Source organism: Numida meleagris, chromosome 19 (assembly GCF_002078875.1).
Source record: "Numida meleagris isolate 19003 breed g44 Domestic line chromosome 19, NumMel1.0, whole genome shotgun sequence".
Classification (NCBI taxonomy): Eukaryota; Metazoa; Chordata; class Aves; order Galliformes; family Numididae; genus Numida; species Numida meleagris.
In genome coordinates, this window is record NC_034427.1 from 6,874,650 (window position 1) to 6,900,061 (window position 25,412).

At 36.4% G+C, this 25,412-nt stretch overlaps 1 long non-coding RNA gene across 1 annotated transcript; it reads left to right on the forward strand.

Annotated features, from left to right (window-relative positions):
* LOC110408013 lies at nt 14,566–23,341 on the forward strand. Its single transcript, XR_002444126.1, has 3 exons — nt 14,566–14,787; nt 21,763–21,845; nt 23,138–23,341. It is a non-coding gene; the product is annotated as an uncharacterized LOC110408013 (long non-coding RNA).

Genomic DNA, 25,412 nt, shown 5'->3' on the forward strand with positions numbered 1-25,412 from the left:
TTGTTTTCTCTCATCACTGGTATTTTGTGGCACTTGTAATAAATTATACATTGCAAGCTTACATTCTTCACCCTTTTTCTATTTACCTATCTAGTCTGAGATCTCATTCATCAAACTGTAGCTGGTTCTGGCACAAAAGTGAAACTATAAATTAATGTATTCTAAAGAATCATGGAATTTATAATGCATGATGGTACTGGGGCAACATGGATAGAGTGTAACATACTGAGCAGGTGACCTTTAAAGTTGTAGAGTGGGAAATGGGAAAAGCAAAATTTTTATAACGGTATAAATAAGTACAGACAGATGTTAGCCTCAGTCATGACATCTGGTGATCTTGATTTAGGATAACACCTCTGGACAACCAAAGCTGTTCAGGTTTTTGTCTATAACAGAGCCTAAGCCAATGCCATGGATTTAGTTCTTATGAGTGATGAATTCCCTAAAGCATTCCTTCATGACAGAGACACATAAATTATCTTTTATTTGAATTGCATTAATGCAGTGGATTTAGTGCAATGAAATATTAGGATGAAAAAAACTACCCCCACGTGGCAGTCTTGGCAATATTTAGATGTAAAGTCTACAGTGCTGAAGATGAGATTATATTTCAAAAAATGAAAATTTGACTCTGGTATTGCCTGGAGATATAGAAAAAACTAGAACGCTTTAGATCTTGAATATAATTTTTCTTTAGTGGGTAAATAAACCTCTTGTTTTCCATTGCCAGTTTAGCAAAGGCCTTTGGTTTATAATTCTCAAGAATGACTGCTCAAGTCACAAGCAAATTATGTTCCTGGAAAAGAAACAGTAACGTGGTCTCATAACTGTGTCATTATGTGTTGGCAGTGGAGGTTTTTGTCTTAGATTTTTGCTGCTTCCAATCCTAAGTCATTTGACCTTCGCATAGAGATAAGACTTGCCTCACTTATTCATGAGACTAAATCAGAGTGCTGAGGGGGCTGGCAAAGTTCACTATTAACTACTGAAAAAGAAAAGTCTTTATGGGTCTATCATTTCTGAAAAGTCCATAAACCTGTAAATTAATTTCTTATGGGAAAATCATTTTTCAAATGACCTCCTACTTGGGCAAAACAGGAAAAATAAACCTATAGCCTTTCTCAACCAATCCAGTTCAATTATTGTAGAAATGTTTATGGTACAGTCCAGTAGTAAAGTAGAATTTGCGGGATTTGTTTCCCAAAGAAATGTGAAGATCTATAATTCACACTTTGTTTACTGATAAATTAAGCATCAGGATTCTTGTGCATACGTGACTTAATGATTCAGTTAAGTGTTTTGTCTCAGGGATCAAGCCTGTGGGTTTTGGAAATATATTTTAGAAATCCCAGAATTTTGAAAGTTACAGTATGCTTTTGGTTACCAAACCCAACATTTTTGCGAGTGGACAGAGGCCTATTTTTAGTTCCAGATTTTCCGTCAGCCTTCTGAGCGTGTGCCAACAAATCGGTGTGTGTTAGTCTGGAAGCGGCAGTGTATTTCTGTCTTGCTTCTTCAACATTGTTAGGGTTTCTATTATAAAGAGATTCTGTATCTCCTGTGCAAGCCCTAGGCTGGCAGCTAGATATCCAGATAAAACCTGTGAATTCCTCAGCATTTTGAGAGATCAACTATGTAGTTGAAGTAGACCCACACAGAGATCACTGGTTTCTGTATTTTATTTCTAAGAAGATGTGCTATACTGATATTAAAAAGAATTTGCTCAGTGCATCGTTTTCATATAAAATTCCAGAGGGAAGAATGCTTTCAGGCTTGCAGTACCTGATCTACTGGTCTCCTCTTCCACTTATCATTTGCCAATCAACACAATGGTCTTGCTGGCATAATTTGTCAATTTATAACAGCATGGATGTATTTTTTTTTCCTTGTAATAATTCCATCATTTCCACAAAATAAAAGTTTGATTCCTTTCTGAAAAAAACACTGCAGAAATCATGATATACCAAGAATTTTCTGAAATAACTGTATAGAAAGTTCTTGTCAATGCTAATTATGCAGGATAACGACAATTTTGTTAGATTTTTTTAAATCTTATCTTTATGAAAAGAGTAATAGAAAAAATTACAAAAGTAAAAGCTGTTAGTTCTGCATCAGGATCCCCTTGTGCTTAGTAAAATTCTTCCTCTGTGTAAATGCATGTGTTCGTGGCACATTTTATTAATGCATAATTCAGTATCCTTTTAATAACATTTAAGGAGTTAGTGAAATGATTTGTTGCAAATTATACAGCAAGCAGCCTTTTTACTTTAATTGCTTTTGTTTGTATATACACACGCAAACAAATACATACAGGCATAACTGCTTTGTGTTTGTTATTCCTGTAGGCAGTTTATGTTGTCAGCTGTTTTAGAAGTGCTCTGTCTGCAGTTCATGGAAGGCTGGGATTACGCAGCAAAGAGGAGCTCCAACCGTCACTAAATTTCAACACTGACTTGTTGCCTGTTGTGCTTTCAGAAACCTCTTCCTGCCATTCTATTTCTTTCATTGTCATTTAGCTTCTGACTACATTATAATTCCCCTCGTCCTTAGGTGAAAAATCAGTAATGACTAATGAGTAATCACTTCTTAGAAAGAAAAATGTATAGAGTTAGTGATAAAATTTTTTGGAAAGTGCAGGAAAAGGCGAAATTTTGTGCTCAGGCAAAATAGTAAGATTATTTGGTGCAAAAAAATGGGCTCATGAATCATTTTCTCAATCACAAAACATTGTTTTTGTCTATTATTGTAAGTAGATTAATATTTTAATGAGTAATAGAACTTTACACTGGTCTTAGCTTCAGCTGGGATTGAATAGTTTTCTTTGGAGTGTCTGGTATGATGCTATATTTTGGTTCTGGGGGAAAAAACAATGTTGATAACACAGCAATGTTTATAGTTTTTGTTAAACTGTGTTATACAAAGCCAAAGCCATTCTCAGTGAGGGTCCCAAGGAGCTGAGAGGGAACAGAATTAGGACAGCTGACTTAAACTGGCCAAAGGGATATTCCGTATCATATGGCATAATGTGGAAGGAGTTTTGAAGGGGCAGATGTTCAACTTCTGTCTTTTGTTACTCAGGGGGCAAGCTGGGCATCAGTAATTGTGTGGTGAGCAATTGCTTGTGCATCACTTGTTATATACATTCATGTATATATGTATATGTAGTCACAACGGTTACCCTTTTCTCTATCTTAGTAAATAGTTTTATCTCAACCCTCAAGTTCTTCAGTTTTTTTTTCCCAGTTCTCTTCCCCCAACACACTGGAAAGTGGGGGAGTGAGCAAATGACTGTGTGGTGCTCACCCACCTTTCTGGTTAAACTGCAACAACACTGCTTAAATAGAGCATAGTATGCTTTCTGTTTTACTTGAGATACAGCAGTGGTAGAGCACTGGAGTCTGTTGTGCAGTGATATTGATAAATTATTTAATGGTGGGAAGGAGCTGGCTACTTTAACTTCCTTATTCATCCAAGATGAATTACCAAACTGGCAGAATTTTTTATCTCAGGCCACGCAAACTGAACTACTTACTTCACACACAAACATCTGGTTTTCCTAGTACTTGTCCCTGATCTGTGGACTCCCTGATCTCTTGCAAGTATTGTTTCTGCTTGTAAAGAAGTTCTGATACCTGTCTGTTCTCCAAATCAGTGGTGATTGGGGACAAATCTGTTAACCATTACCGCTTTGTTTAGCTTCACTGTTGCCACTCTGTGCCAGAAGTGTTAGAGGACATGATGATACTTTGGTAAAAACCGAACGCAGGCATAAGCTAAGATTCATAGAAGAGAGATTATTTTTCAAAATGTGTTTCTATTTAAACATGTATTTTGCATATATAAGTAAGAATGCTCTTTTGATGATTAACTGGAATATAGTTGCATGCCCAGTGTTTACTTCTATATTAAGAAGAAAAATATATTCCTACCATCAAGTGGAATGAAAGAGAATTTTCTAAAATACCATTTGGACTGTCTACTAATGAATTCATGCTCTTTCAGTTTGTTGATAAAAGTGTTTAAATACCAGGCCTTGCTGTCTTAAGTGATTGTGAAGCTACAAAAAGAGCAACAGAAAGCCCAAGTGTGTATTTATATGTCAGGAGAAAGACACAATGCTTTTTTGGTAGTACATCAGAGAGCATCCAATAAAATATCAGACCATATATTTGTGATCTGTCATCTAGAATGGTAATTTACTATTTTCATGTAGAATGAATATTAAATTGTAGTTAAAAATTATTCTTCTATTCTGCAGTGTAAAAATTGCCAGACTCAGTTTTCTATTTCTTTAATATCTCTTACTAGCAGGTGTATGTGATGAATGCTAAAATATTATGTTTGAATGAATCTCTCTAGCAAGTCATTTCCAAGAACAATTATTATCATGTTGTTTGTATTAAAAACATATTAAAACTTAAATAGTTCAAAAGCATAAACAAGCATAAAGCAAAGCCCATTATGGTACTGTTTACCAACACATTTATAATTACAAAATAAATTAAGCATGAAATGGAACACTTCTTATTTTCTGCAATAAGAGAATGAAATATTTGATGTTTCTTTACAGATTATTCTGGACAAAAATTGAAAGTGAATAATTCTGAAGGTTGTCATGGTATTTTAGCAAAACCTAAACATATCTCTTTGAAAACACCCAGGTCCATTTTCCTACAGATAATCAGAATGCCCAAGGAAGGGAGATAGGCAATTCCAGAACTCAGCCTTCCAATAGGAATAAGGGTAATGCATAACATAATTAATTTCATAAATACAAAATGCTAGTCTTCTCTCTCATAAGTACCTTCATTTAAAGTTACAGTGTTTGTAAAACCATGGAATAGCTTACACAGTGTAAGAGTTGTGCTCTTGCTGCATGTGAAGTCTGTATCTGAATGTCTTTAGTCCTATGTGCCTATAATTCAGAGAAAGAAGGTCAGATTCTTCTCACTTCCTCTCTTACTTTACATAAGCAATGTGGTTTATACAGAATAGATAATCAGAGATTCTTGTTTCATTCATCAGCGCTCTTAAAATGTGGTAGTATGTATCAAAGATATCAAAAACATTTCAAATTTGGAAACTGCATCTTCCTCTGAAAAATCAGCTTAACAACAAATACAAGCCTCTTGCTGTATCCATGTAATATAATATCTACTGTTTGCATATGCATTTTAGAAACAGATCTCAAAGACTGTAAAAACAAACAAAAATCTTTACTTGTGTGGGGGCATTTTTTGTTTGTTTTTCTTCTTTCTTTTCATTTGACCAAAAAAAAAAAAAAAAAAAAAGGCAGCAGCTATATGTGCTCAATTTCCCTGTATTGGTTATGCTTCTTGACTCTTGGGCTCTCTGCCATGAGCCATTCTGTCCTTCTGTGCAGCAATTGAAGATATGCAAACCTAATTTTGACTGATATACAGCTTACATAATTTCTACTGAAATGAACTCTTCTTTTTCCCATCTTCTATGACCTTCTTTCCATGTGAGTCTAAACTTAAGCTATGCTATTTGATGGAAGTCAAACATAAGGGAGAAACATGCATTTGTTCACACTAATGTGCAAAATGTTAGAAGTTTTGAAGATGAAAGAGAATGTATTGAAATTTAGATAGAACATTGCTGTGTTCAATCCCTCTTTCCACCATGTTAAGGGAGCAAAGGAATTGAGAGAAATGAAGCACATGCTCACAAGCATTCAGATGCGTGGAAGTATTGACACTGCTACTTGTCACTGCACGAGGTAAAAGTAACAGGCTGGAGAGAGAATGCTTCTATGAGCCACTTCTGCAGGAGAAAGCTACCTACATGTAAAAGAGCTCAAAAATGTTCTGAGCCACTTGAATTCTCGGTGGAGTTGTATTTTTCTTCTCTCTCCTAGGTATATGCCATTGAAATATTATTTGGATCATTCAGATCCTGCCCTAGTAATGAGAAATTTCCCCCTGTTCCGTGTGGTTTGCGATGAGGCCTTTTTAGATCTGCTTTGTCTTTACATTACTAGTCTGCAACAAATATTTCCAAAGCTTGTTTGGCTTTCTTTGTCTTGAGTCTTTCCATAATTACAGAGGAAAAACTCAGTAAAACATCACCATAAAACGAAGAGCCTTGCAGAGGACAGTCTAAAAGAAGCCACACCTGGACACTGAAATGCGTACAAGCTAAATGTGCTGAGGAAAGTCATTCCTAGTTGTCTCGTATCTCAGCCTCTTCTTCAATACTACCTACTGCATAACATCCCTTCAGCAGGTTTAGTTTTGTTCTTTGTACCTTTGTGTTTGAAGAGGTGATTTAATGAACAGGCCTTCCAAGCTGGTCATCAGAAAGGATTAAGAATTTCATTTCAAGGGTAGGTTTAAAAAAAACCCACACTGGTACCTTGAGCCTTCTGTTGAAGAGGAGTGACCTTCCAGGCTCTCAGGCTACAGAATGCCTTCAGAAAGCTGCCTCTTCAAGTAGAACAAAAAATTTTCCTACATTCACGGCTATTGCCTGTATTGTTCACACCTATGAAGAGCAGATATCTTCATTTAACGCTTACACAGTATAAACAGTGGCTCTATACATCCGACAGTAACAGATATCAATAGCTGACTGCAGCCAGAAGCTTCCTGAAGGCCAAAATCCTGACTTGCCAAATAGAGGATGATCTCTGCACCCTGCATACCACACATGGTTGTTAGCAGCAGAGTCATTTATATAATTAATGCCTCAGCTGAGCTCCAAGAATGGATGGCAGGAAAGGCAAAGATCTCAGTGTGAGCTTTGTATTTGTAAATAGCTTACCTGTGTGCTGTAAACTAAGAAATTTTTTCTTCTCATTTTTCAAAAAAAATCTAGCACATATGTTTCATGCAGAGGAAGCTTGGCTGTTTTCCCTGTTTCTAACACCACCTGATTTTTCATTCCAAATGCTCATTCTAATTCAGGAAGATAATGAATATTCAAGAATATCTTCTGCTAAAATGCTGGGTTTTAGGAGCCTACCTAGGGTTGTATGTGTCTTGGTTTGTTTGTTTGTTTTTTTCTTGTTGTTGTGGTTTTGTTTTGCTCTAGTGGAGCCAAATTTATAATAATTATTCCCAGATTCCATGAAAAGGCTGTTCTAAAAGTTAGGCTATATTACCCAAGAGTCTTGTTCAGCCTTTTGTTCCATATTCTGGCAAACTTTGTTTGTACAATGGTGTTTTTGTGTGTGTAAGAGTCGAAGTGTTTGCCTTCATAACTAGTGGAAATTTTCAAATAAGAAATTTCGGACAGTGGCCAGTGATGCCAGCATCGACAGATCAATGTGAAGTACCAAAGCAGGATTTACTCTGGGCTTTCTTCTATGCTGCTCTTGTGTTCGACAAAGGCTCCCCGTAAACATCTAGAAAGATGCATTCCTCTTCTCCTCTCCTCACTTTCAAACTCTCCTTTGCTACAAGAAATACAACAATAGCAAGGCTGCTGCAGTGCTGAGTCTTCTGCCCTCACTAATGCCATGGCCTTGTTTCCTTGTACTCTGCTGTTCATTTGTATCTGACTTTTTTTCTGTTTTGTACTTTGATTGGAAGCTCCTCGGCCTGGGAGTTTCTTTGTTATGTATTCACATGGCACTCAACACAATGGGGCCCAGATCTATTACAGCGGTACTGATAATGCGGATAGGAATAGTGAGTCTGTATAGTAAAAATGGCTATTGTAAGACCTCTGTCTTTGTTTTCTTTTTGAAGGCACTTGGATTAGGTACCTAGTTATCAGAGTTACTTAAGTTGACCTGGCCAGCTTTCGAAGCTTAGTAACTTCTCTTTTGTTAAAAGTAGATTTTATTGTGAGGATTCATTCCTGTACAGTCTTCTTTAGTGATAGGGGAGAGCAGAAGGTTGTAAATTAAGCAAATTTTAGTATAAATTATTCAGAGTATTTTTCTTTTCATTGAGTAAGATTTCCTGCAGAATATGATGGTCTAATGAACTACTTCTGTTTATTTCTTCAATTCTCAAACCATATATAGCACACTTGTAATATATATGTTCCTTTAACAACGAAGTAAAAATGTACATGTTTGCATTCTTTCAGTAAGTATAAAAAATGCATTGAATGAGTGATTAGCGTGCACTGGAAGCCTTATTGCTGAGCTAATTAATTCAAAAGATCTTGTGACATAAGCCTACAATACATACAACTTGACTGTTCTATATCTTTCTAATTTTTTAGTGGGTTAAGTACAGTTAAGCTTTATGAGTGAATAGTCACTGGCTTTATAATTGAAATATTGACTTTATTAACAAGATTTGCATGGATAAAGGTTACTCATATACAAAAGCGTTTGTAGGATCTGACTTCTGTTTTCTGGGGTTGTGACTTCGCTAGGAGATGAAGAAGGGCCTTCTGCTTTGTTTATTCATAGTTTTCTGTAGTGATGCCACCTGAAATTACCGGGTAGACAGATAACAGATTTTCTATTTTAATTGTCATTTCTTCCCAGGTAGGATAATATCTGTTTTCTTTCCTTCTCATGCAGTTTATAACCTAAATGTCAACTCACAATGGTTCAACTATGTGACTTTGAGATGACAGAGTGAACAAAAAAGTATAGGAGATACTACTCAAGAATGATGGTCTCGGACATATTCTGAATGCAAAACAATGAAATTTTAATTTACACTTAAAAAATATAACTGCCTTTTTAATAAGGGCAGAAATTAAAGCATCCCTTCTATAATATTTCGCTCACAAAATATTAATGAAATATTAATCCTATGAAGCTCTTCCAGTCTGTTCTTCAGAAAATTAAATTTGAAGTTGGCTGCTCAGAGGTAGCCAAGAATGCAATTTAGAACAAATGCAGCAAAATTCACTGCTGTGAATTTCCTTTTTGGCATATTTGATTACTGAATCAAACTTCTGTATGCCAAGCTGCTGGGTGTGAGGTCAGAGGAAGAAATGTTGTCCTCTGTAACAGTTTTAACAAGTAAGGATTGAAAAAAATGAAAGCTGACAGTGATTCTGAAAATCAGGTTTATGTACTTCCCCTGCAGTAACAAGAAATTATTCAACATCTAATAAATTCAGCAGTGAAACCCTGACTGTGAGAATCAGGAAAACAAAAAATGACTATAAAGATTTTGACCAGCAATTGTAATTCTTCCAACAACTGTCACTGATACATTGAATAACAATGCACCCTGCAACTTCAGCTCAACGGGTTACAGAGTTGGAATTCCTGTTTGTTTAGTGCTGAACATAGGCTTGGTTTTGTGAAGGTGTAGTTCCTAAGCTCTGACTCACTTGTCTTCATCTACTTTAGGTGTTTGAGGAAAACCCATTTTCCACATAATGCTGGAGTGGTTAGCTGCAAAGGGAGGAAGTTAAGATTTGCCTTAAGGTTTGAACATGTTGTGGTTTAAGCCAGCATACAGCTAAACACTGCACAGCCTTTCATTTGCTCCCCCCACTCAGTGGGATGGGGGAGAGAGGGGGGAAAGGCTGCCTCCCCAGCCTTCCCTTTCCCCTTCCCCTTCTTGCATCCCTCTTTTCACTGCCATGATCTACAGTCAGTTCTTTTTTTGTTTCCTTTCTAACTCCAGCACTATTTCTCCCTTGATATTCCTATTCCCTGCAACCTTGTATGTATATTTAATATTATTTAAGCAACTAAAAGATTTAAAACATTTAATTTTACACACGGTTAACTCTGTAACTCATCTTGGAGGCCTTTTTTTTCCCCGTTTTTCTTACTCAATAGCTTCTGTGAAGCACATTTATTATAGCTTTTCTTTGATTAGATGTTCAACAGATTAGTCTAAATAAAAGCAGGTAGGCTGAAAGGATGGTTGGTTTTGTAGTCAAGGTACTAGGGTCATACTCAGGAAATTAAGTTCCTTTTCTAGCCTTGCCTCTTATTTTGTTTGTGCGTGTCCTTAAACTAAGCCATTTACTCTCTCTGTGTTTCCACATTCACAAACAGAATTATACTGATCTTACCCTGTTTACTACTCTCTTTTCCTATTTTACCTATCCGTGTGTAGAATGGAAGTAGTATGCATATACACAATATGTTCATGATATGGTATAATGGTTTAGAGGGAAAAAATAGATTTAATCATCCATCTCTGGAAGCGTTCAAGGCCAGGTCGAGTGGGGCTTTGAGCAAGCTGATCCCAGTGGGAGGTGTTCCTGCCCATGGTAGGTGGTGTAGAACTAAGTGGTTTTTCAGGTCCTTTCCGACTCAAACCCTTTTATGATTCTGTAAGACACTCAATAGTGTAAAGACTAACTTTTACTATATGTTTGCACATTTTTTTTAACAAAATAGGTTCTAGTTCTGAGATATCATATAATAAGCATAGAAACCAATATTGCACTTTCATAACGACTTGGGAAGTCAATTGATCATCAAAACTAAAAGCAAATACAGAGCAGGTCTGATTGACGTACGCACCATCTCTGCAGGATGAGTTGGGCTTGCTTTGACGAGGCTGTTGCAGATAGATGTTTCCAATGTCATGTGAACTTTAGTTGTGCTCTTTGATTCTTGGATTTTAATAAAAGATCTATGCAATCCTATGCATGCTTCGCTGCTAACCAGTCATAATAAATATCCAGCTGCTCAGTTGTTCTTTGAATGACTTTGTGTCTGCTGCCTTTAACATGTAATGATAGATACAGAATTTTAATGTAAAAATAGAAATATCAATTAAGGAAGAGAAAGTACAAAATAGGCATCTCTGAAACCATACTTACTAAACCTGTGAGGAAGAGTCATTTCTTAGCCTGAAAACACACAAAACATCATATTTTATTTTCTTCTCCTTCAGTACTTGCTGCTTTCTCAGCCAAGGGAAGCACACATAATGCTGTTGTGTGGCAGTTAATTCTCCAAGTTGTTTTTTCACAATTATTAACATAAATGGTGTGCATACAGTTGCATTACATCTTCAATTTGTGTTACCAGTGGGGAACTCCAAGTCATCTTCTGGCAACTAGCTTGAGACTTTGTGCCAGAAGGTAGGGAAGCAGAAAGGCGCTTTGTTTGAAAAATGAAACCTAAGTTTCTCAATTAACAGCTAAATAACAACATGGAAGTAAAGAGTAAAATAATACAATATACTGAAAAGTATACAAGTAAGCAGTTGATTGAGTCAGATGCAAATGTTTTCAATAAACATTTATACCTTTAAATTATTTATTTCTTACTTTAGTACAGATGTATGCTTTTGGGTATAGAGTGTTGAGCTAAATCATTTCAAACTTGATTGCAAAGAGGGTGACTGAATGTTTCTTAATGAATGCATGTATGGTGCTATTGCTATGATTATAGGTATGGCATGATTAGAATTTAAGTTCCTACTCCTCCCAAGACTTGCATCCTCCACTTATTTCCCATTATATTCAAGCCACCTGTTTTCTTCTGTTAAGAATATAAAATACTAGCTGAAATCATAAATGGAACTGCATGAATATATGAAAAGCAGCCACCTAACATTATTTTAATAATTCTGTAGCATTTATGAAATTCTCTGTTGAATCTCTTCATGATGTTGATGGTATAATTTAAAGTGACAGAAATGAGAGAACATGACCTTTAATGTCATGACATGAGTTTTTACAAAAAAAGGAAAGATGAGCTTAATTCAGCCAAATGGCTTACTAGGAAATTGTGGTACATAAATTGAGATTTACCTTTTGCTGTAATTTTTCTTCTGGATGAGACAATTAAATGAACTAGAAGAGGGAACTATTGTTCTAATTTTGATCTTCATATGACATAATTGCATGTTAGTACTAGTTTTTAGGAGGAAATATGCACAGTGTGATAGCTTGCAACAGAAGAGAGCTAGATCCAGTGATCATCAGGGTGTTTTCCAGAAAAATAAACTGTTTCTTAGTAAAGAAGCAGCTGCATTTTTCAAACGCCTCTTATTAGGTGCAAACTAGCAATCAACTATCTGAAACAAAAGAAGTAGGAACAGAGTAGGTCTCCTCTGCTACAAAAGATCATATGGTATCATCATAAATAATAATAAATAAATAAATAATAAATACAGTATTATAATAATATAATATAATAATAGTGCATTATATAATATTAGTAATATTATACAATATTATTATTATTATTATACATAAATAAATAATAAATGTTGTTTCCAAAACAAGCATATACTGGTTCACATTTAAAAAGTTATTAGACTTAATTTTTTCTGTTCAGTTTACTACAGTCTGGGCTGCATTTATATGTGTTTCAGGGAGCAGGGCATGTTATCAGCTGACAATCATGCCATCCTTTTATCAGTGGGTTCACAACGTATATTATGGGCAGCATGGCCACATGCTTATTATTCAGCTTGTAGTTAAAGAATTTATTAATCAGCATTTTTCCCCACAGTCTCAAATATACAAATCTATACAAATCTATATACAAATATACAAATCTAGCAAATACAATAGAAATGTGTCAATTTATGAAAGCAGTAGTCATTCTAGTGCATTTACCGGCAAAAAATGAATATATGCTCACATGAGAAACATCCTTTATCTTAACTGACATAAGCTGAACTTTAAATTGTTATGGAGCCTAATTTATAAAATAAATATACCTATTTTATCATACACTGTTCTCTCAAGAACTGTAACATGGAATACAAAAGCAGATTCTTAGTAGAACTGTTTATTAATTACTAGTTTTCTTCTTATGGAAAAAATCCTTTAAGAATAAAATATAAAATGGCTCTATGGAGGTGCAGTTACTGAAAGAAAGTGCAGGTAAAATTTAAAAAAAATCCAGAAAGAAAATACTCATTGAAAATAAAATACCATGTATGAAGAAAACTAGTTGATAAGAGAATATATCATACATATAATTCACACTTTGCAGGTTATTAACAACACAAATTTTCAATAGATAAAATTTTGAATAATAGAGTAATAAACTAAACTAGGAAAATAACTACTACTTTTATTTAAAAATTAAAAATAAAAGGAAAAAAGAGCTTTATGCAAAGAGAAGCCTTTCTAAATGACCATGTAAAGCTTCTGGATCACAATCAAAGAGCCCGAACTCAGTTTGAAAGTGTTTTTGCCGCAGCTAGTGTGACTCCCTCCATGACTACCATGGTTTCAAAAGGCACTGTTGACTGAAAATAAGAAGCACTGGAATAGCTGGTGTATAGTGCCGGTTCTGCAGTGAGTTCAAAGAAGCTTTGGTGATGAGACAATTTTGTACATTTGGAACTTGGTTCACAGCAGGATTTCTCCTAGAAGGTGTCCTTTCCTCTTGCTTTGAGGTTACCAAGTCTACTGCTGGTGGACTTCTAAATAATACACTTTTCTGTAGTTACCTGTAACAGTTTTGTGTAAGACATACTATAAAGACAAAATAAGATAAGACCGTAGATGAAAAGTTCTTGGTCCCCTCCATTGAAAACTGAGTATTTCTGGTCTTGATTCTGTCAATTCATGAATATTGTAGTTGAAGTCACGCAATTAAACTAGTGTAAGGGACTTTGTCTATGTAGGCATGGTTTTTCTGCTTTAAAGGTAAGAATGCTACAAGAAGAATTTGCAAGAAGATTCAAACAAATTTGAATCTATTTCTTTAACTGGGAGGACGACCCCTTTCAGTAGTGTGTGTGATACTTATTGGTATAATACATTACATTGATCCTAATACTTTAGGATCAAATCTTAAAAAAGAAAAGAAAAAGGAAAAGAAGGCATGGTTTATTTCAAAATCACGTTGCTTGCCATAGAAAATCACTTATTGCACAGGGCTAGCAGTCGTGATATAATCCCAGGGTTAATTCATCCATCAATAGAATTATTATGCAGCCCGTGTTTCAGAATGATACATCATTTTCTTAAGCAGGCTATTGCTTTTAAAGGATTATACCCTGTTGGATGTTGGTGTTGTTTTTTGTTGTTGTTGTTGTTGCTTTTTCTAATTATACAAGCACATTGGTGAGAAAAGTAAATTGCCAGTGTAAATACTGGCTAGTTCGTGTGATATTTGACTACGGCTGGATGTTCAGATTTCTATATCATTTCTTTAAGAACAGTGCCAAGAGCTAATGACTGTGATTTGATCCCACATTAGCAGGTCTCTTGTTATTGAAAGGATTCATCATGCATAGAAATTATTTGTGTTTTAGCTAGAGGCCATATTCTATGCTCACAATATTCAGTGTGGAACATGCTGTCTTCATTTCTACTCACTTACCCATGAAACAAATGACAGAAGGGATGGGACAAATGCAGCCTATTTGTCACTTTCCCTCTGTGCCTTCCCTCCCTGCAGATCAATAGAAGAATGAAGATAATAAAGAACAATCTTATTAAATGAAAAACTAAATAAAAACAGAGGAATGTGATCCTTTTGGTTGAATGGTTATTTTTTTTTATTATTTTTTTGGCATTTTTTTTGGTAAGGGAGAGAGGAGGGAGAATAGGCTAAAATACATTTATGAATAGAAAATCTAGCAACAACAAACTCCACTCAGTTTACCAACACACTCTTTGTCAAGACTGTTCTGTACCTTTTAGCACTTATTATTAACAAGGGAATGGCTACTCTTCTCTCTAGGAGTTGATACTGTTTGAGGAGGAAAGTTTCCTATGAGGAGCCAGCATCCATTGGCACATCCCTCACTATGCCCACTGCTGTTGAAAGGAAGATGAAGAGTGAGTAAGAGCATTTCTTGCTCTTTGCAAAAGTACGGTGAATAGATCATGCCTCAAAAAAAGCATTAGCACACCATGGGCATTGGGCCTTAACAGCTGAAGGATAGTGAAGGTATCTGAAAGGTAAGTATCGATTCATGGGCGGCAGGTGGACGGTTGGACTTGACGATCTTAGAGATCTTTTACAGCTTTAATGATTCCATGATTGAAGTTGCAGTGAGTAAATTCTATTACAGAGGAGTCTCCCCTTGGGAATCCATACTATAGATACAGTGTTTTTGTGCGTCCTAGAAATTATAAAATGTTAATATTAAAGTGTTTTAGTACAACTTCAAGATCAAATTAATAAAGAAATATTTTATTAAGAGTACATATACCAACAGATATCTTTATTTTTAGCAATACAGAATAAGCTATAAGTCAGTTTGGAACTAGTAACACATATATTTAAATGTACCATTTTGACTTAAATAAGCAAAATTAGGTTGAGATGTCAGCAGAGCTTCATTGAGCTGAATGAAGTGGCAGTTAAAGCAAATAAATTCAATCAATACAACTTTTGTGTGTAGATGCAGAGTCCCATTACCTTAAGTCATGATGATTCCATGATCATAACTTGGTATATATATATGTTTTGCACTCTTGTAAGAGTTGCTGCTGAAAGCAAAACAAAATCTTTAGACCTTTGAAAGGCCTGTCACTTTTCTTTTACTTCAAATTCCAGCAGAGTAATAGATGCTGCCCATTTTTACTTCATTCTCCATAGCAGAATATATTCTGTTCATATGTATGAGTAGTTTTACATATAGCAGCCTCTACGAGTAACTGATCGTTTTAAATATTTGGTTTTGAATGTCAAGAGAGTTTCTATTTGAATTTATTGATAGGTGAGCATATATTTTAATTGAATCCAGTCATTTATGACTAGAAAATAAATGTCTTTGTGATCAAGAGGGACTGATCAGAAGATAGGAGGCTTAGTTAACAATGTATGTCATGGGTGAAGTAGAATCTGTATTTTTATACTGTGACTCAAAGTGACTTGGTGCCATTTTTCCATTCTAATTTCATCTGAAGTACAATTATTTCCCTATGTTGAATTTTGAAAATCTTTCCCCTAAGCAAGCACATTTGGGCTTATTACTCTTTCTTGACTTCAGTAAGTGCATTCACTGCCAAAGCAAGCCCTTGCTTACATCCCCAAATATGAATAATTAGTTCTATCCAAATTAATCTTGTTACCACTTTATCACCTTTAATTTTTTCCCGTAGAAATGTTTAGGTTAATGTTTTCCCCTCAGTCCTAAATTCACACTTCTCTGGAGAGCTCTCTGCTATATTACTCCACATTGTGTATTCTCTGGACACTGCAACTTCTGGTATGAGCCTCAGAATAACAACACAAATTACGCAGAAAGGAAATCTTTTCTAACACTGACATTTGGCACCCATTGTAGAACATGACTGTTGTATGTGCTCTCAGGTTTGCCATCCACACTGAGAAATTACATATATACTATCTCCGATAGTAAGAGATGAGAGTCCTGAGGTGTTGCTGCTGCTGTTTCGTACTTTTATCAACTTACCTAAGAGCTGCAGTCAAACATTTTAGTTTCTTCTCCCATCCTTCCATTCTCAGGAGAAGGAAAAGACCACAGATGCTTATGAATGAGATGGAATAACCCAAGAGACGATATTTCTTAAGATGCAATATAGCATTGTCAATGTTCAGCTGTCCAAATCAAGCTGTCATTGTTTTTGTATCTCCATTACAGCACTGGAGATCTTAAGGATGGCTGTAAAGAAAAACAACAAGTGTCTTTGCAGATGTTACTAATCATTTTGTTTAGATGAACGGCACAGAAGGAAAAAAAGTTCTTTAAAATTTGGTATTTGAGTCATGAAGGCTTTGCCATAGTTTATATAGGTCTGGCAAAGCCTGCAAGGCGTGCTTTATTAGTTGGCTCAGTCAAGTCTTTCCACTCCTATGCACTTTCTGATATAAAATATATATATATATATCTTTTCACCTTTGGTGAAAAATAATCTGTGTACCAAAGTATTTTTAGCTTACTTAGTTACTAAGGCCTTACTTAGAAGTTACTTATGATGTATATTTTATTCACCCTTTGGTCTTTAGATGCAGGCATTTATTTCCTGGTGCTTTCTTCCTTCCAGCTTCCATATTTTTGTTTTTCCATTGTCCATTCTATGCATTTGCAAGAATTTATGAATGACTGAAAATTCCAGCTTCAAAAGTGGAGAAAAAAGGGAAATAAAAAATAAATCTGGATAGTGATCGCTTTAGTGTATGCATACGATATTTTTAAAAGCATAAGAATATGGGAGAGAAAAATATCTGAAACTTGGAGATATTTTTTCTGGTGTATTTTTTTTTCAGCTGAATTCATTTCTTTGAATATTTATAGGGCTGTTCTTCAGGAAAAAGGAATATTCCTAAGTTAGCATTCATGGTTTCTTCAGCTTTGGTAGAACAGAAGTACGCACTTGCTTGGCCCATTAAGCAAAGCCCCATGGAGTTCACGCTTATTCAGTTGCTTGTTAAGCAGGGACATATTTTGCTGGAGGGACTTAAGAGTTTCCTTTTCTGGAGGAGCAAAAGGCCATTATCATCAGTAGGTTCTCTTTTCACCTTGTGAAAAATGAAACATGCAACACAGCAGGGAGGGAGAGAGACTGATGTTTAAAGGATAAATTCTATTTATGGAGCCATTTTCACAAGCCAAATCTGCAAGCATTAGCACACAAACTCGTCTTGGGCATTGTCTTGACATGTTACCAGGGATGCAAAAGAACGGTGCCAGAAAGAGTACTAAGTATTTATTGAAACACACTTTTTTCTACTACAGCTTCCTGTCTTTTTGTAAAAATTGTGATGGGAAATTAAAAGGCAAGTAAGTAAAATGCTATAGTAATAAATATAGCAAATAAGTTGTTATTTGGATACTGACAGTCTCTGTTACATCTTACTGCTGAATTTCAGAGTATTTGAGAATAATATCATGAGAGCTCTCACTGCAGAAGGAAACCCAAAATGCAAGATAAGTCAGAGACGCAACCAATGTCCAAGTGACTTATATGGGTTTCTCCTAGAAATTATGAATTGAACTGTTCCCGTATTACTTTCTTAAAACATTCATGGTACTAAGGCTAAGGATGTGCTATAAATCATGGTGTTCCAGATGTGAGGCTAGTTAGATAGTAAAGTTAGCCAAATAAAAATGCTCTTCCACACCATGCAAAGTAACGTCCTCTTGTAAATCATTAAAAGGCTTGTGATTAATAATCAGCTTATACAAACATTTATTGGGTCTTTCAAAAAGAATTATAATGGTGATGCTTGGAGCAGATTGAGTAGCATAGGACTGCAAGGCATTCGGTGCCTGAAGCTGTTGTTGGTTCTGTGTTATAATTCCCTTGAACAGTTTACTTAAATTTCTTGAAGCCAACTATTGTGCTTTTGAGCCCTAGGACGGAGAGCAATATTGAATGCAAGCCTTACATGATGAAATCCGCCAACCCTGAAAATGAGGTTGTTTTAGATTTACAATAGCCATATCCTGTGAGATGACACAGGCTCTTCAGAACCACACATACTGAATATTCTATTTACAGAAATTCCTTACAGAACTACATGGGGCCAGATTCACTTTGTATGCATCATTTTTAAAGAATGTGGGGGATGTTCACTGCAAGAAAAAATGCACATTTAAATTCAAAACCTACATGTAAATTAAGACTTCCCAAAATGAAAGTACTACTAGCTTGTGACAGTGTGTCAGATCCTCTCTATATTACAAATACTGCTTCGCTGTATCATACCTAATTTGAGATTATGCCCATACTTCAATGCGAGGTGTGATTACACCTTGAGTAGGGATACCTTGGCTAGCTTTTTCCTCTTAGCTCTGGAGTTGCTGTGACAACATGGTTTTCAGAATGGACAATCCAAGGATTTTTGGGAGACATTCTGAATGTGAACTTAGAGAACAAGTCATCAGTTATAGGACTGTGCTGTTGCAGTTTCATGATTTCTAGTATTCTAAGTATGTTAAAGATAATTCAGATGTGTCTGTCTGTATGGCACTCTGCCTCTATAGCAGCACACTGTATCCTAAATAGAATGGTAGCTCGTGGTACGGAAATAATAGTTATTATTCAGCATATCTCCTCTATAAAGATATTCAGGCAGTGTCTCTCCCCTTATGAGCTATTCATCTAATTCTTTCCTGAGGCTGTGAGTCATAGCACATCAGATTTAGGTTTAAAATTCAGAACCAACTGTGCTAATATCATATAGTGTCTTTCTGGCAAACACTGCAAATTCTCAGAACACACATCTGCAATTCTAAACATGCTAGAGACTTGGTTTACAAAGTTGAGTTTAGAAGCAAGCTCCCAATATGTACAAAAAAGTGACTGCATCCCAGAAACCACAAGCCAGTTAGTGAGATGATTGCCAGTTCTGTCCGAACATGGACTAAAAGCCTTGATGCTCAGGAGGTTCATCTGACTTTTCAGCAACTACATTTTTCTCTTAGGTTCCAAAACCACTTTTAGAATGACCACTCTTCCCCACGCTGTGATTCCTCCAGGGCATCACAAAGTGCCTAAGATTTTACATTACACATTTTACCATGTGTAATCCATATTATATAAAAAAAGAATTCTTGTGAATTAGGTATCTATGTTCTGATACAGATCTCCTCAGAGAAAAAATCTAGAGGAAGATGGTCAAAATTAACGATGTGCAGTTTATATTGCTGGAGAATCCCTGTTTAAATTGCATGTATTGAGAATACACAAGTCACGTTGAACAGAAGGGAGAAAATGCCCATACCTCACTGCAGGCTAGCAAGATCACAGCAGTCATGTAGATATGGAAGAGCTGTAGTGGCATCTTGAACCTCTGCGCCTGAAACACTTGTGGAGTGTCTTATCTTCAGGCAAATGGTTAGCATCTCCACTGCTTGAGCTGTTGCACTCTGTAGAATTAAATAATGGGATGAAGTTCAACAAGACCAAGTGCCGGGTCCTGCACTTTGGCCGCAACAACCCCAGGCAACGCTACAGGCTTGGGGCAGAGTGGCTGGAAGACTGTGTAGAGGAAACAGACCTGAGGGTATTGGTCGATGCTTGGCTGACCATGAGCCAGCAGTGTGCCCAGGTGGCCAAGAAGGCCAATGGCATCCTGGCTTGTATCAGAAATAGTGTTGCCAGTAGGAGCAGGGAAGTCATTGTCCCTCTGTACTCAGCACTGGTGAGGCCACACCCTGAGTACTGTATCCAGTTTTGGGCCCCTCACTGCAAGAAAGACATTGAGGCCCTGGAGCGTGTTCAGAGGAGGGCAATGAAGCTCTGAGGGGTCAGGAGCACAGGCCTTATGAGGAGAGGCTGAGGGAGTTGGTATTGTTCAGTCTGGAGAAGAGGAGGCTTGGGGGAGACCTTATCCCTCTCTATAACTACCTGAAGGGAGGTTGTAGTGAGCTGGGGGTCAGCCTCTTCTCTCTTGTGGCTAGTGACAGAATGAGAGGGAATGGCCTCAAGTTGTGTCAGGGGAGATTCAGGCTGGACATTAGGAAATACTGCTTTTCTGAAAGAGTGGTCAGGCACTGGAATGGGCTGCCCAGTGAGGTGGTGGAGTCACTGACCCTGGAGGTGTTCAAGGAACATTTAGATGTTGTGTTGAGGGACATGGTTTAGTGAGAACTACTGGGATGGTTGGACTTGCTGATCTTGTAGGTCTTTTCCAACCTTGGTGATTCCATGATTCTATGATAAATATTCATCAAGAGATGTGAAATTAGGATCAATAATATTTGAGGGAGGGAAGACAGTAAAATTTTAGACAATGTATTTTCACCACATTACTCACTGCTGCAGATAAATGTTCACTGTCAATAAAAAAAGAACAGTTGAGAATCAGGCCACTAATAATCAGGAATTCACATAAATATCTGTTGTGTTCTGGAAGGCAGCCTCTTACTGCACTGAATAGACAGCGAAGGCTCTGACCTGATGCTTGGAGTGTTTAGCAGGCTGGCTGGTGCAATAAGCCTGGGTCCCTGATGAACTATTTCCTCTTTAGCTCTGAAACAGGTTAAAGTTTAGTCAGCTGTAAGATGTATCAGGCTTATGCATATACACCCATACATTCAATGTATGATTTGTTTAAATTAGTGCTTTTTTTTTTCCAAGTTCCAAATTAAATTACTGCCTTTTCCAAGTTCTAATTTTATTGATGCTGAGAAAAGAAAGATACACATGCTATGTCATAACAACAGGATAACCATATGCCATTCAATCATTTGATTTACATTATGAAAACAACACCAGGGTTTTCTGAAAACTGTCATTTTGGGATGTCTAAGCTAACATTTAAGTCATTCTAGTCATATAATGAAGTTCCCGAGCCTGGAGTATTTCATCAATGACACTTCAAATTGAAGAATTTTTAAAATATGCTGATTTGTTTGAAAGAAAAAAAAATGTTTAAAAATATCTGCAAAAGAAAGATCTGAGAAGATTTTAAAATTTTGCCTTGCTTGAATGCAGATTTGAACAGAAGTTTGAGTACTCAGAATTTCTCCTTTTATATATATATGTTTGGTGGATGAGTGCATTTAGGGACATATATGTTTATGTAAGTACTTGTACAGGTGTTATACTATAACACATGCCCAAAGTAGAAATATTTTTTTAGTTAAGATCCACTGATGCATCTCTTCCCTTTCACATATGAAACAGCATTTTAAATGGAATGGATCCAAATATTGTAAAGGTTCAGGCCAGTGACTGATCCATCCTTTATCCCTATCCTTGACTTTAAGATACAAATAGCATCTGTTTAGCTGGTGACATGAGCAGCTGCTTAACTGGTGCCTTTCAAGGAAAGGTGGTTATTTCCCAGTTAGTTGATTTGCTGCAAGACAAAGGAAAGTATCCTACTCTTACCTTAAAAGCATACTGTCAAGTAGCAGACATTTATCAGTTGTTTGTACCAAACTCCCTTAGGCCTTGTAGATCACACACATCCTGGTTTCCTTCTGAGATTTGTCTCCCTCCTGTATTCCTCAGCTTCCTTACCTTTGGTCTGAACAGGACTGCGCCCCAGGTTCCAGAAGCAGTATAGGCAGAGACTTCAATGTAACACATGTCAGGTAGGTAGGACGTGATTCTGGTCTTTCCGTAGAAGTTAAAGACTATAATTATTGTTTTTGCCCCTTTATTGAATGTTACGAGAAGACTTAAGGATGTAACTATGCTTTTTCCTAATGAAGATCTGTTCCATGTTTGTCAAAGTAGAATATTTTCCTTATTATCTTGTTTACAAGAGCTCAATTCCTTTAGCCAGAGAAAAGTCTTCTAGAAACAGTGCTGTAGGTGATGTAGACATATAAGTAAGTCTGTTAATATACAGTGACAAAGAAAAAGGCAGATATAACAGTATTCACCTAGGACTTAGGAGACCTGAATTTAAATCCTTTCTACCAGTATGTAATATTATGTAGTTCCTTATTTTTTGTCTCTCTCAGTTCCACACCAGTAAAATGGAGGTAACACACCATTTACAGGGAGGCTTAGAATAGATAGATTGCTGGATTGAAACAACAGGAGAAGGGACCCACACAAGTAGCTCAGACAGACGTATATATCATCGTTATGGACTTTCCCTCACGGCCCAGCAAAAGGTGGCTCTTTACATGTATAATCCCCATGGTAAAAATCATCCTAGTGAATTAGACGCTTGTGTGCTATGTGGAGAAATGCTCCTTATGAGAGAAATCTCCACATAGGTACGAATGCTCTGGAGACACTTAAGGTACAAATAAAAAATGGTTATGTCAACTGCTGTGTATCTTCTAAGCAAGGGAAATGTTACTTTTTTTCACATCGCCTCAGTCTTTCTCCTCATTTAACTGCCAAAAAATCCTCTGATCACAACAGTGCTGTTGTATAGCTTGACCTGCTGTGCTGATTCTAAGTGCTGCAATATGTTTTAAGGTGGAGTGAGCCAGCAGCATTTTAAGTTAGTTTATGGGCCTTAAGGTGGCAGTCGCTGCTCCCCAGCTCAATTAGAGTAATGAAATGAAAGCTGATTTAATGGTTACAGTAAAAGAAAGAAAATAGCGAGGTCTGGACAGAACTATTTTTATTCAAGTTTCTATTAAGAAAAATGGAACAGAATCATAAAAGTAATACTAGGCTGGAAATCATAATGTTTTTTTATCATGATAAAGATTGGGTATGTTTTTGATAAGAACTTTTTTATATAAATGATCTTTACCATTTATAATCGGCATCAGAAATGCATTTCAGAGTGTTCTGCCATAAGGAGGCTCACATTTATCTGAGCTATATTTTGGCAATAAAGCAGTAATAGTACATAGAGATACGCACTCGAAAATATCTTAACGGGCTACTTGTCTCTCCTATTACCTTTGATCTATAGAAGAAGGTATTCATGGATGATGGCCTGGGGAACAAACAAACACAGAAGCACTCCTTGAGTTTCTTCTCCCATAGGAGAGGCTGTGGGATTATTTGTGTGCGCTAAACCTGGTAGAGTGGAGCTACATCCCGATTTCCAGCCTGTGCAATCCGTATTGCCAAACATCAAAGCTGGTGGAGCTCTGCCAAGCCTGGCCCAGTTGCCCTGTCCACCTGGTGACATTCTTCATAGGAATCCTGCTATGCGGGAATATACTTTAAAATGGTTAATTATGTTTGGAATTATTGTGTAAGTGAAAAATGTGTCTTATTTCCATTACTGTCGAACACATGCTGTTAGGGGCTTCCAGTTCATTGCGATTCTGGGACTGAGTCTAGATTAAGCAGGTGCAGAAAATCTCTGGATTCTTTATTTAGGAAAATACTTAGGAAATACAGAAGGGTTTTTTTGTTCTGTTTTTTGTTTTACTCATAGTCTACAGTATAGCCAGTACCTTAACAAAATCAATAACCTTTGAGTTACAATATTGTCTTTGAAAACATACAGATAAATAATACCTGATAAGCTTGGGCTCTAGTAAGAAAATGAACAGTATACTTTTTGTAGAAAAATTTGCTTTCCAATCTGAATTTTCTTAAGAATCAAGACTTTTGTCACGTCTTTACACAGATAAAGTGATTAGCCATCCTTAGGAATTAAAGATATCCATTACCATTTCTGCTAGATAATGAAAAGCATCCAAGATAGGACGCGTGTTTCCATGAGGCCCACTCCCCAATATGTTTTGCTGTCTTCCAGATATTTGTAAATAAAAGCTGTGAGGTGAGTTATTGGAATAACTCACAGACAAAATGTAATTTAGATGTGGCTCTACTGCAGAGTTTTATTGAGAGTGACTCTCATAAATGAGAAAAATGTATCTACTGTAAAATGTATTAATGTCTGAACTTCTTTCTGAAGTCAGAGGAAAAAATACCCTACTAGCTTCCAAAATATGTGAGTCAGTTTTTCTTCCTTTATATGCTTGTCTTTTTTGATAACATCCTCTTACTAATTGTTTATTTTGGCCTAGATATTGTGCTAATAGCGTACAGTCTACTAAATTGATCGATCTTGACAGAAGACAGATAAGTAACAGTACATTACATTAATACACTGTAAGTTCTGATTTATTTCACATTTTGGACTAGAATCCTAACTAGCCATGAACAAACCTTAGTTTTAAAGGTAATGAAGAAATAAGCTACAAGAGCTGAGGTGACTCAGGGAGGCAGCTGTCTTCTGTGATGGAAACATCTTTTAATATAGCAACTGTCCTAAAAACAGGTGACTGCAGAAAAAATGACAACGTCCCCATGAGAGTTGTTAACGGAGGCTTCTTTTAAGCATACAAGGAACTCCAGCCACACTGCTTAGCACAGCAGTCTAAAGTTCATGCAGATTAGGAGACCTTTTCTAGTGTGTCATGTACAAAACAATGTCTTTTAAAATAAAGTGTTAATTAAAATCGACATTTCTTGCAGTGGCAGTGCTAGAAAGTGCTATCATTCATAATGCAAATTCACTATGGACCAAATTTATCTGCTGAATGCTTATTTTACATTCATCAAAATGACAATTCAGAATTTTAAGCAGCTCAAAGCACTCCAGACATCTCAATATGATTTCCTGTGCAGAACACCTAAAACTTAAAATGATTAATGTCGTCTAAGCTGCAAGTTAAAACAGTTGTGTAAACCTATTGCACTCACAGAAAAGCCATATCCCACTTTTCATATCATCTTCTAGGAAACCATGGTATTTTGACTTGTCCCTCCATCCTCACAATCATCCCCTTTGGCTATTTGTAGTATTTTGGTGCCTTTTCCATGCTGCCTTCATGGTCTCTTTAACCATCTCCAAATTGTTTTCTTCTTTGAAGCTCTCCTGGCAGGAGTTAGTAGAATGTACTGAGACCATGGAGTAAACTGCTGAGCAAAGCTGTGCCACAGTTTCCTTGAACTGTCCCTGTTTTGTTTCTGTTGTTTGACATCTTCAGCTGTAAACCTTTCTGGTCAAGGACTGTGATTTATTTTCTTTGCACGGTGTGTTAGGGCCATAGACCATAAGCGAGGCAATTCCTTTTTCACAGTAGTGCAAGTAATAAATGTCTGAGGCTGGACTAAGCCATGCAGATCAAAACCTTTCGAATCAGCGTTCCACATGGCCATAAGCAAAGCTCCATAAATAAACGAGTTTTAACTTGTGAAATGTGTTCTAGTATATACAGAAACAC